At 39.6% G+C, this 13,843-nt stretch overlaps 1 protein-coding gene across 2 annotated transcripts in view; it reads left to right on the forward strand.

Annotated features, from left to right (window-relative positions):
* The first annotated feature begins 236 nt into the window (after window positions 1-236).
* Window positions 237-13,843, forward strand: part of GPD2 (glycerol-3-phosphate dehydrogenase 2) — a 151,773-nt gene continuing 138,166 nt past the window's right edge. The window contains exon 1 of one of the 2 annotated variants that reach the window (XM_036254911.1): window positions 237-369. The gene's annotated coding sequence lies outside the window, so the exon portion shown is untranslated. Of the gene's footprint in view, window positions 370-1,842; window positions 2,496-13,843 lie in introns of those variants that run through there. The other variant, XM_036254912.1, reaches the window with a different exon arrangement.

Here is a 13,843-nt window from a genome sequence, read left to right on the forward strand (position 1 = left end):
TGGGCGGCGGAGGCCTCGCCAGCTCGCCGCCCGGCTCCCCTCCCCGCGCCCGGGCTCCCGCCTCACTTCCGCGTTCCCTGCTGGGCCCGAGGGCCGGGGCCGAGGGGCTGGGCCGCAGCTCGCGGCGGGCGGTGGCGGCCGCGCCACCGGGCCACCCCGGGGCAGGAGGAGGAGCGGGAGCGGGAGGAGGAAGTGGCCGGCGGGAGGGGGCGCGGCGCGGGCGCGTCGGGTTACACTGGCTCAACCTGCCCCACAGTGACATCCCCGCGCGCCGGCCGCGGCTCTGATTCCGAGGGACAGCGACTCCGCCCCGGCCGCAGGAACCAGGTGCTCCTGCCCTGTCCCCTCGCGCCACAGGACTGGTCTCAGGTGTGTGCTTCCCGGGAGACCCCGGCCCCTCGCCCCCGGGTTGCAGAGGTCCCTTTCGACCCCGGCCCGCCCGCTCATGACTCCAGTGTTGGGGTGGCTGGTGGCGGGAATCTGGGGAAAGATTTATCATTTCTCCCCAACAACAGAAGGTGGACCCATTCTTATCTAGGGCTTCACTGTGTACACTTGGGGGTGAGGTGAGAGGGGGTGTAGTAATCCATTCGCCTCCTTAGTTAAGTGGCACGACTTTGGGGGGAGAGTTGGTATCTAACTGAAAGTTTTCTGCAAACTTTTGGCTTGTGGATGTCGCTCCTCTGGTAAGGATTGTTGCTCCTTTCTGAAGCAAGGCAGGGAAAGATTCTGGAAGGGCGCTGAGGCTTCTTTGAGGACCTTAGCTTCTGGAGGTTGTTCTGGGAGGAAGTGGACGAGGTACACAGATGAACTCAAAACAGCCTCCACTCCCCAAGGAATAACTCCTACCGAGCAAAAAGATTTGCAAAGAATGCTTGGCCGGAAGGTGTAGCCTATGAATGAAGCCCTGCTCTTAGCAGCTGGTCTCTAGACTGCCTTCCACCTTATGAAGAGGACCGTTCGCTCTCGAACAGCCCTCCGTAGGAGTTGCAAAGTAATTTACAAACACAAACTCTCATAAAGTCTTCGTGGCACGAGCTAACCCAAATTACACAACACATTATAAATATCATGAGAGGCAGCTATAGAAATAGCTAACAGCTAATTTAGCCAACTTACCCTTGTATAACTGGGTGAGGGAAAGAAGGGTAAGTTTCATCTAAAACAAAGCTGTTAGAATTTTGCATGTGTTCCAAGTTTAAGAGATGTGAAGTTTCTTTTTGGAGTGTGGAGAGTAATGGCAACTGCCCAATTGGGGCCAAACACTTCCTGATAGCTACTGAGCAGTGCAGTCTGAGTCCTACAGTTTTGGCTGGCCATCTGATGAGAGCTGGATGCCATTGCCCAATGTATACCATGTGTAGTCTGGGACACCTTATGATGTTTTTCTCATTGGGGCATATGTCAAGTTATAACACTTCCTTGATTTTACAAATCAACTCTTCAAATAATGCCCCAGTTCCTTACTGAATTATGACTAAAATGTGGAATTTTGGGTTTGAGAGCCAATACTGATAGACCTGTCCACTCTGGTATTTCACATAGTCACTTGATTTTATGAAAAAATTCTGAGCAGCATTAAAGCTGGGCTTCCTTTTCTCTCCCTCTGATTTATTAATAGATGCAGTGGCCTGGCTCAGTAATTGATAGTAGGGCCACAATGCTACCAGTCATCAGTGGACTTTGCACCCTGCCTATCCATTTAGTTTTTGCAACCATTTAATCTCATTACGGATATTTAAAAAATTTGACCCTTATAGTACATAAGTCATATCCGTAAACTATTATAAGTTTGAAATTATCCTGTTTGGTTGTTTTCTTTCTTTCATCACTAGCATGTTAGTTCTGTGAGAGGACTTGGTCAGCCTCATACACTTGTATTTCTAATGCCTAGAGTGGTGACCAGCATGTAATAAGCGCTCAGTAAATGTTTCCACAGTGAGTGACTAAACTGTGGGACAAACTCTAGCTGAGTGTAGTGGGGGGAAGAAAAACCAAAGACTTTGACCTTAGGTAACCTATTCACACTCACTGAACCTCAGTTATCTCCTTGGCAAAAGATGGATAATAATATATAAGATAATACATGTAAAGCTGCTAGTGACGGAACTGTCAGGTAGTAAACTTAAAAATATTGGCTTCCTTCCTTATATTTTTTCTTTTTACATTCATAAAGGGAAGATTTAGGCAAGGAATATAGTTAGCTAGATAATTTAGTTCTTGCATATTGTGCATAAATTATCCAGGCTTTCTCCTCTTTAATTTGGTGTGAATGCCTGGGTCATGGAGAAGGTGGTTAGTGCCAGGTATGGTTGTTAGAAAAGGGAAGTAATATCCAGGTCACTATCTAATGTCTGCCTTTTTTTCTTTTTAATGGGATGATGTTTCTGCTTCGGTTTTACAAAACTTGCTTCTTTCTGCTTATCAACACCCAGACTCACTAGGTTGTCCTAAGTGCAGAAGTAACACTTCAGAAAGAGCATTAGAAATCAAAGGTATGTAGCACTTGGCTTTATGTAGCACTTGCAGTTTTCTGTGGGCTTGTGCAGGATTATTTAGTAACTGTGCTAGGAAAAGAAAAAACATGGTTATCCTGCTTTTGAGAAGTTGGAGTTTAACAAGATAAAACGTTTAGATGTAAAGCAATTAGAGACCAATAAAAGATCTTGCATAATCATTTTCCCAGTGGTAGAGTGTCAGCATATAACTCTTGTGGTTATGGAAGGGAGATGTTAACACGGGAGCAAGTGCTGGAGACAACTTTGCGGTGAAGAGAATGTCACTTTAGCAATAGAGAAACTTAAAGTTTCCTGAAGATTACAGCAAAAGAAGATCATCTTTGTTTCAAGAACGTTTGCTGTTGTGTACTTCAGTGTATTAAAAAGCCAGCACAGTCATATACTTTCAAAAATGAACTATCTGTGGAAAAGTATATTAGAAACCTATAGTAAAATTCTGTATGTGCACTAAATAATACTTTTCACTATGTCTCTTGAGTTTTTTCTCCTAACTTTTTCTTTATTGATTTTAGAAAGAGAGAAAGGAGAAGGAGAGAAATAGAAACATTGATTGGCTGCCTCCTGCATGCCCCCCACTGGGGATCAGGCCCACAACCTGGACATATGCCCTGACTGGGAATCAAACCAGTGACCTCCTGGTGCATGGGTTGATGCCCAACCCCTGAGCCACACCAGCCAGGCTGTCTCTGAAGTTTTAAAGCTCAGGAATAGAATTGCCACTTTTAACACACTTGCGTTAGATGGCCTGTTATTTAGTCCAATTGAGTACAATGGGCAGTAGTTTTCATCTGAAGTTTCAGAAGAAAATTACTAGTCATTAGGTTTGTCACCTCCACAACTGGCTAATTTCAGGATTGTTATTTTGGGAGATAGGGAAAGACTGATCGAAACCAAGAAGGTATTATCAAGGTGGTTTCCCATGTTCATTAAAATACTTAGATAATTCCATCAGGACTCATCACCTTTGAGATAAGAAGAAAACTTGAAAGATGTGCCATATAGGAAGAAGAATGTAATAAAGGGCGTGTTGTATATTTCTTTATTTAGAATTGATGACATGACGGGGGAAAGAAATGTAGAAGAGAGAGATGATCGGATTCATCTCAGGAACATTTAAGGAAAAAGAAACTCAGGGAGCTGATGGTTTAAATACCTGAGGATGTTTAGATAATGTTTGTGGTCAGAATCTGTCCAGAACTCAAATTTTGTGTCCTGACATGAATCATGTGACCGTGATTTTTTTCTTGTATTCCAGGATTTTTATTTTTTGTTGGTTCCTCGGTTTAAATATTTCTTTCTATATCATGTCTGTGCTTGTGTTTCCCATTTTTCAGTTGAAAATTTTATGTTGGTTCTTTCAAAATCAGAGTTCTGACTTATGCAACAGACAAAACATGGTTTCTGAATTTAATTAGGTCAACCTTTGGTCCTATTAGTTTACTAAAATTAGTTAATAAAAAATGTTTCCCTCCTAACTAAATATTTGTTGTGAGATATGTCTTAACAAAACTTTAGAACATTATTTGGGGATGCCTTAGATTTTTTTTAAGCTTCATATTTTTGTTATTTTATTTTTATTTATTTATTTTTGAAATTTTTATTAATTTATTTTTGTTACAGATGTTTCTCCTTTTTCCTCACTAGACACCCTCCTCCCCATCTTGCCACCCCTCCCTCCAGCATTGTTGTCTATGTCCACTGGTTATGCCTACGTGCATATAAGTTCTTTGGTTTGTCTCACCTCTGCCCCTACCCCCTCCTCTGAGCTTTGTCAGTCTGAACCGTACTCCGTTCTATGTCTCTGGTTCTATTTTGTTCATCAGCTGTTTTGTTCATTATATTACACAAATAAGTGTGGTATTTGTCTTTCTCTGACTGGCTTATTTCGCTTAGCATAATGCTCTCCAGGTACCTCCATGTCATCTCAAAGGATAAGAGATCTTTCTTTCTTAGAGCTGCATAGTATTCCATTGTGTAAATGTGCCACGGTTTTTTTTTATCCACTCATCTATTGATGGACACTTGGGCTGTTTTCAGATCTTAGCAGTTGTAAATAGTGCTGCTATGAACATAGGGGTGCAGATATTCTTTCTGATTGGTGTTTCAGGCAAGCCTCATATTTTTAAAATAGTGATGTGTCCTCTGGTGGAATCTCATATTTGATTACCTACCTATATTCTTCTGTAAAATAATTTTTTAAAATATTGATTTTAGAAAGAGAGGAAGGGAGAGGTAGAGAGAGATAGAAATATCAATGAGCGAGAACATCGATTGGCCACCTCCTGCATGCCCCCCACTGGGGATCAGGCCCACAATCTGGGCATGTGCCCTGACCAAGAATCGAACCAGTGACCTCTTGGTGCATGGGTGGACCAATCCACTGAGCCACAGCAGGTGGACCTTCTGTAAAATATTTTAATATAGAGGAGGAAACAAACCCCATAAATGAACAGAGTGGCTACTTCCTGAAAAGGAGATTTCTAGAAGCTGCCTCTGTCAAACAAGATGGCCTCTAAGTATGACTTGTTGACAAAAGCTAAGAAAGCTTTGTTACTTACCTTATATCCATCAGTGACCACTATGGCCAGTTGGTTATACAGAATAGGAACAAAAGTATATGTTCATGGTAAACATTTTAGAAAAATTTTGGTTAAGATTCTATGCCATTATTATTTCACTGAAATATAATAAACTTCTAAATGTATTTGAAAAGTGGTAAAAATAATGTAGCTCAGAGTACTAGATTTTCAGAAGTCATTTTCCTTATTTAAATGGAATAAAGAAAGGATGTTTTGTTTCATTGTGCTAATGTCAAAACTTCTTTGATCATATCACTCTCTGTTCCACGTTTCTGTGGCTCACTCTGCCCTATTGGATCAGGTTCTAAATATTTGTCTTGGAATTATGGACTTTTCTAATCTTTTTCCCCCCTTCATTTTATTTTATTTTTTTCCATCACCCCTATACCTTCTTCCACCTCCACCCCCCTCCACCCCCCTCCACCCCTCCCCAAATTCACTACACTGTTGTTTGGTCCATGAGGTTTTTCTCTATTTTTTTTTTCTCTGCTCAATCCCTCCACCTCAGTTTCTTGCCCTATAATACCTGTGGTTCAGCCCAATTGGACTACTTGGGATTCCCTTAATCTGTCTTGTTCTCACTGCTGGCCCTGTGCTAATGCTCTTCCTCCCATGTCACCCTTCTGAAATCCTACCAATCTCTGAGTCCCCGAGTGTCTAACCGTGGCTGCCAGTTTCATGGTGCTTTTCCTTACAGCCCATCAGAAGTGTTACATACATTTTCGTTTTTCGTCTTAAATTCTGTTAAAAAAAAAAAGTAAGTATAGTTGGCATATTAGTTTCAGGTGTGCAATGTAGTGATTTGACACACATATACCTTACAATGTGATCACCACACTGTCTTGTCATCGTCTGTCACCGTGCAGTTATCACAGTGTTATTGACTGTGTTCCCTCCCCTTTACTTTTTCTACCTATCCTCCCACCCCTCCAACCTCCCCTCCACCACCACCTCCACCGCAGCCACCATCAGATTGTTCTCTGTTTTTATGAGTCTGTTTTTTAGATTTTACATATAAGTGAAATCATATAGTATTTGTTTTTCTCTGTCTGACTTCTTTCACTTAGCGTAATACTCTCTCTGTCCATCCATGTTGTCACAAATGGCAAGATTTTATTCTTTTTTTATGGCTGAATAATATTCCATTGTAAATATATACCACATTTTTATCCATTTATCTATCAGTGGACACTTAGGTTGCTTCCATATCTTGGCTATTGTAAATAATGCTGCAGTGAATATGCACATTTTCTAAACCCTTCAACTACTCTTTCATGGCCACTCACAGTCATTTATTCCTATGTGTAATAATTAAACGTGCAGTATTTCCTCTCCTGCAGAAGATCCTGCATAATAAAGGGATCTTACACAATTTTGTAGACCTCACATGCCCAAACCATGTGCCTTGCTTGTGCAGGATACCTAGTAAATAGTTGTTGAATAAATGATTGCCTCATAATCCACTCATCACTTAATTACTCAAGAAATAAGTGATAGAAATGTGTTGAGTGTGATTAGACAGCAGATAACACACAAGCAGGAGCATCTTAGATAATCAGTTAAACTAATGGATACTTTATCTTTTTGAGGCCTCCTCTTTCTCCCTACACATTTGGCATTTTTAATATATAAAGGATATTTAGGAGGAGGAACGGAAAACTGCATTGGAACCAAAGTTATGAAAGCAATTCCTGAAAATTGGTGGAGGGCTATACAAATGATGAGGTCATTTACTAACCACTGAGGGCTCAGCCATCTCTGTCCGAGCTCTTAGGACTCCTTCTCTTCACGCATGTCTCCCTTCTCTCTCACCTGCCCACTTAATCCAGTCTCTTCAGAAAAAATCCTGAACATTAATTTATAACAAGATGATTGATAAAATTAACTTGTCGCCCTGGCCAGTTTGGCTCAGCGGTTAGAGCGTCGGCCTGCGGTCCGGAGAGACCCGGGTTTGGTTCCGGCTAAGGGCACGTACTTTGGTTGCAGTTTGTCCCCGGCCCTGGTTGGTCGTGCGGGTGGCAACCACTCGATGTGTCCCTTCACGTCGATGTTTCTCTCTCTCTCTCCCTTCCTCTCTCTCCCTCCCACTCTATCTGTACAAAAAATGGAAAAATATCCTCGGGTGAGGATAAAAATAAAAAAAAAATTGTCACCTCCTCAATGGTTTCTGGATTCTAAGGGGACAAAACCCTGGGCACAATTTGTGTAGGATAGGTGGAAGGAGCTTTGGGGGAGCAGTGTTTACTTCTGTTCATCCCTAAAGTCTCATTATAGCCACTTGAGTGTGGCTTTGGTCAGACTCTGACATTTTCAGTTTCTTCCTCTGTAAAATGAGGTGGAAGGACTGTATGGAATTTAAAGCCCATAAAAAAGTAGGGAGTGTTTTATTACTCTTGTCCTGCCTAAGTGGGAGACAGTCTTGGCCATGGGTTCTGTTCAGTGCTGGGCCCTGCCCTAACCTAACCTCTCCTTCTGCTTCCCTGAGTTTGGGATTTGCTTTCTCTCAGAGTTTCTAGATGTAGCATTTATATCTGGGAGATACTGTGTTCCTTGATCTCCCTCCTGGCTTATGCTAATAGGATCTATCATAACAAGTATACTTTCACTTATTTCTTTTATTAATATATGCTGATATTAACCCCTTTCTCTCACTCTAGCTCACCATTAAATTGTTGGCATATTTATCTAAAAATATATATTCACAGAATTTTAAAATAGATATCTAATCCAACTCCCTTATTATTATTTATAATAAATAGTAAAAAGTATTTACTGAGCAATTACCATGTTCCAGGCTCTGTGCTAAGCACTTTGCACACATCATTTCATATATCAACAGTGGACCTTTTTATATCATTAAGGAAACAGTTTCAGAGAACTTAGGTGAGTCACTCAAAGCCACATAGTTATTTTCTGGTATAACAGAAACTGACTGTATTAAGAAATAGAATTAAGAGATAATCCTACTTGCATATCTGTAATGTATTTCCTGCTTTTTGTTACTTTGTTTTTTGTTTGTTTTTAATCCTCACCTGAGGATATTTTTCTGTTTATCATCAGATAGAGTGGGAGGGAGAGAGAAAGAGAGAAACATTGATGTGAGAGAGACACATCGACTGGTTGCCTCTTGCACAACTGGACCAAGGATGGGGCAAACTGCAACCTAGGTACATGACCTTGACTGGAATCGAACCCAAGACTCATTGGTCCACAGGCGGACGCTCTAACTGCTGAGCCAAACTGGCCAGGGCTGCTTTTTGCTACTTTGGATTCCACTGAACTTTGCCTTTTAGCAATTTCACTTTCTAATATGTTACCCTTTGGTTCAACAGTTTCCACCCATGATATTCTTTTTGATTTGACTTCTAGGAGCCCATGACATTGTTAAAATCCTCTTTAGTCTTAGTGGATGAGGAAAGAACCTACAACTTGATATCAGTTTGCTTTTTGCACTCCGTCACCTGGGCTTATGAATGGTATTGGGAAAATGAACCCGGTCGTGCCATTTGGCAGTACATACACATTTATGTTTTCCAGCTGCAGCCACGAGGCAGTTCTTGCACCTGTTTCTAGATGGCACCTTCTTCCATTTCTTGCCATAGTTTTTCTGAATCTTCAGCATTTTCTTTGAGCCTTTTACTCTGCCTGTGTGTTTTTTAAAATCAGATAATTGATAGTGATTAAAACCGACTAAACTGTCCTAACAGAAAGAGCTGAAAATAGATAAAAGCACAAACACAACAGATCATGTCTTGGTTAGTGAATAGCTTTCCTCCACTGGGTGACTCATGCATCCTGGAACTTTCATTTTTGTGACTGCCATTCCTTAGGGCAGTGATTTTCAACCTTTTTTTTTATCTCATGGCACACATAAATTAATTACTGAAATTCTGTGGCATACTAAAGAAAATATTTTTTTGTCACTTTAACAAAAAAATAGATATACTTTTGATTCCTACACACCAGATGACTATTGTGTTGGCTGTTGTCATTTTTTTTATTTGACAACCTAAAGGAAAAGAGGTCATTGCCCCTCACTAAATAGTCAGGTATTATATTTCTAAAAATTCTTTTGGCATGTGGATGAAAATTGCTGCCTTAGGGCTTTATTTTCAGCTAGTGGAAGGTGAAAGAGAAGCATATCCACTTTCTGAATGCTTAGTCTTAAAATGAATGTATCAGTTCTATTTACGTCCTATTGGCCAAAAAAAACAGGTGCACAGACACACTTGTTAGCAAAGGGAGATTAGCAAATGCAGTCTAGCTGGGAGCCCAGGAAGAAGAGAATATTGGTTTTTAGTGAAGCGTTAGCTGTCCCTCTTACAGTGTCCTTGTATCCTATTATTCTGAGAAAACATGGATATGTCAACTTTTAATATTTTGCGCTCCTTTCCACATCTATATATCCGAGTCTACCAATTCCATCAATCGTTACCAGCGTTGAGGTAGAGTTATCCAAAGTTGATGCTTTTCTAAATACTTCCCATCCCATCAGATAGCTTTCTCCATGAAATTTCTCCATGTTCACCTGCATTTTAAATATTTATAAGCATGCTCAAGATTCTCCCATCACCAAAACAAACCAGACTGAAAACCAGAACTATTCTTCTATCCTGCACCACCCTCTTGATGCATGTTTACTTTCTCCTTCCTTTCAAGCTATGGTTCCTGAAAACATATTTTATATGTTGTTTTTCTACTTCTTCACCTTTCATTTACTCTACAACTGTTGGAAATTTGGCTTCTACCATAGATAAATCTTGTTATGATTACTGGTGTCCTCCAGACTGGCAAATCAATGGGACCTTATTACTTGAAATGTTTGTGGTACTGCTCATCTCCTCCTTTGTGGAATTGAGCTTTCACTAGCCTACTATGATTCCTTTTTCTTGTTTTGAACTACTCCTTATGCATATTTCTGAAGGATCTTCTTCTTTATACTAGAGTTCCCAGGGTCTGTTCCTCAATTCACTGTCTTCTCATTGTAGATGCTTTCTGTACCATCAAATGTATCTGCTATATTCCATTTTAATTATTCCCAAGTCAACATCCCCAGCTACAGCTTTTCCTTGAGTTCACACTCAGTGAACATTTCTACTTGGATGTCCCATAGTCAAGACAAGACTCACCTCTCTCCCTGCTCTCCAAATGCTGTCTCTCCTCAATAATTGAAGAGCACTACCATGTTTTCCCCACCTATGTCATCCATTCATTTGTTAAGTTTATCCATCATCTAATTATATGATAGATATTTTTCTTTCTTTTTTTAAAATTTTATTTTTGTTACAGATGTTTCTCCTTTTTTACCCCATTGACACCCTCCTCCCGATACCCCCCGCCCCGTCCCCAGCTTTGTTGTCCACGTCCATTGATTATGCATACATGCATATAAGATCTGTGGTTTATGTCTTCCCACACCCCACCAACCCCTCTTCTGAGGGTTGTCAGTCTGTACCCAACTTCCGTGTTTCTGGGTTTACCCTATTCCTCAGACTGTTATATTCATTATATTCCACAAATAAGTGAGATAATGTGGTATTTCTCTTTTTCTGCTTGGCTTGTTTCACTTAGGATAATACTTTCCAGGTCCCTCCATGTTGTCTCAAAGGATAAGAGATCTTTCTTACAGCTGCATAGTCCTCCATTGTGTATATGTACCACTTCCTTTTTATCCATTTGTCTACTGATGGACACATGGGCTGTTTCCAGATCTTAGCTATTGTAAATAGTACTGCTATGAACATGGGATTGGTGTTTCAGGTTTTAGGGTATATTCCTAGAAGTGGGATCACTGGGTCAAATGGAAGTTCAATTTTTAATTTTTTGAGGTAACACTGTATTGTTTTCCATAGTGGCTGAACCAGCCTGCATTCCCACCAGCAGTGTATTAGAGTCCCCTTTTCTCCACACCCTCGCCAACACTTGTTTGATGATTTGTTGATGGCGGCCATTCTGACAGGTATGAGGTGATACCTCATTGTTGTTTTAATTTGCATCTCTCTGATGATTAGTGATGTTGAGCATTTCTTCATATGTCTCTTGGCCATTTGTATGTCCTGTTTGGAGAGGTGTCTATTCAGCTCCGCTGCCCATTTATTAATTGGGTTCTTTGTCTTCCTTTTGTTGAGTTGTAAAAGTACTCTATATATTTTGAAAATTAACCCTCTATCTAATGTATCATTGGCAATGATGTTCTCCCATACAGTGGGTTGACTTTCCATTTTGATGATGGTTTCTTTCACTGTGCAGAAGCTTTTGAGTTTGATGTAGTCCCATGTGTTCATTTATTCCTTTGTTTCTGTTGCCTTAGGTGATGTATCAGTGAAAATTCTGCTGCGTGTGATGTCTGAAATTTTGTTGCCTACATTTTCTTCTAGAATTTTTATGGATTCACGAGTCATATTTAAGTATTTTATCCATTTTGAGTTTATTTTTGTGTATGGTGTAAGTTAATGGTCTAGTTTCATTTTTTTTGCATGTAGCTTTCCAATTTTCCCAACACCATTTATTAAAGAGGCTGTCTTTACTCCATTATATGCTCTTGCCACCTTTGTCAAATATTAATTGAGCATATTGCCTTGGGTCCATTTCTAGGTTCTCTATTCTGTTCTACTGGTCTATATGCCTGTTCTTGTGCCAGTACCAGGCTGTTTCGATGATAGTCGCTTTGTAGTATAACCTGATATCTGGAATTGTGATCCCACCTACTTTGTCCTTCTTTTTAAAAATTGCTGTGGCTATTCGGGGTCTTTTTTGGTTCCATATGAACTTTTGAAGTGCTTGTTCTAGTTCTTTGAAATATGTTGTTGATATTTTGATAGGGATAGCATTCAATCTATAGATTGCTTTGGGTAGTATGGATATTTTAATGATGTTAATTCTTCCAATCCATGAACAAGGTATGTGCTTCCACTTAATTAAATCTTCCTCTATTTCTTTTTTAAATGTCCTGTAATTTTCTGCAAATAGGTCCTTTACTTCTTTGGTTAAGTTTATTCCTACGTATCTTAAATTTTTTGCCACAATGGTAAATGGGATTGTTTTTTTAGTTTCTCTTTCTGTGAGTTTATCATTGGTGTATAAGAATGCCATTGATTTCTTGACAATAATTTTGTATCCTGCTACTTGGCCAAATTCATTTATTAAGTCTAGCAGATTTTTGATGGAGTCTTTAGGGTTTTCTATGTATAATATCATGTCATCTGCAAATAATGACAATTTTACTTCCTCTTTTCCAATTTGGATCCCTTTTATTTTTTCTTCATGTCTGATTGCTGTGGCTAAGACTTCCAGTGCAATGTTAAATAATAGTGCTTAAAGTGGACATCCCTGTCTTGTTCCTGTTCTTAAGTAAAATGTTTTAGTTTCTGCCCATTGAGTATGATTTTGGCTTTAGGTCTTTCATATATGGCCTTTATTATGTCGAGATATGATCCCTCTATTCCCACATTGCTGAGCGTTTTTATCAGAAATGGGTGCTGGATTTTGTTGAATGCTTTTTCAGCGTCTATTGATATGATCATATGGTTTTTATTCAACATTTTGTTTATGTGGTGTATCTCATTTATTGATTTGCGAATATTGTACCAGCCTTGCATTCCTGGAATGAATCACACTTGGTCATGGTGAATAATTTTTTTGATGTATTGCTGGATTCGATGTGCTAGTATTTTGTTCAGGATTTTGGCGTCTATGTTCATCAGGGATATTGGCCTGTAGTTTTCTTTCCTTGTAGTGTCTTTTTCTGGTTTTGGAGTTAGAATTATGCTGGCCTCATAGATCAAGTTTGGAAGTCTTCCTTCTTGAATTTTTTGAAATAGTTTGAGGAGAATGGGTGTTAGTTCTTTTTTGAATGTTCGGTAAAACTCCCCCGTGAAGCCATTTGGGCCTGGGCTTTTGTTTGCTGGGAGAGTCTTGATTACCTCTTCAATTTCCTTAGTTGTTATTGGTCTGTTCAAATTTTCTCTCTCTTCCCGGTCCAGTTTTGGGAGACTGTGTGTTTCTAGAAATTTGTCCATTTCACTTAGATTGTTGAATTTGTTGCCATATAATTGTTCATAGTAGCTGTTAACAATCTTTTGTATTTCTGTGGTGTCAGTTATTATTTCTCCTCTTTTATTTCTGATTTTGTGTACTTGGGTTGTCTCTCTTTGTTTCTTGGTGAGTCTAGTGAAGGGTCCATCAATCTTGTTTATCTTTTCAAAAAACCAGCTCTTTGTTTCATTGATCCTTTGAATTGTTTTTTTGGTCTCTATGTCATTTATTTCTGCTCTAATCTTACTATTTCCTTCCCTCTACTTAATCTGGGGTTTTCCTTTTGCTTATTTCTAATTCTTTAAGTTGTGAGGTTAGACAGTCAATTAGAAATTTTCCTTGTTTCTTGAGGTAGGCCTGTAGTGCTATGAACTTCCCTCTCAGAACTGCTTTTTGCTGCTTCCCATAGATTTTGTGTTGTTGTGTGTTCATTTTCATTGGTTTCCAGGGAGTTTTAAATTTCTTCCTTGATCTCTTTGGTAACTCATTCATTGTTTAATTACATGCTATTTAGCCTCCATGTGTTGAAATGTCTTTGCATGTTCTTGTTGCAATTGATTTCTAGTTTCATGCCATTGTGTTCTGAGAAAATGCTTGATATGATTTCAATCTTCTTGAACTTGTAGAGATTTAGTTTGTGTCCTATCACATGGTCTATCTTTGAGAATGTCCCATGTGCACTTAAGAAGAATGTGAATTCTGTAGTTTTGG

Source organism: Molossus molossus, unplaced genomic scaffold (genome assembly GCF_014108415.1).
Source record: "Molossus molossus isolate mMolMol1 unplaced genomic scaffold, mMolMol1.p scaffold_m16_p_11, whole genome shotgun sequence".
NCBI lineage: Eukaryota > Metazoa > Chordata > Mammalia > Chiroptera > Molossidae > Molossus > Molossus molossus.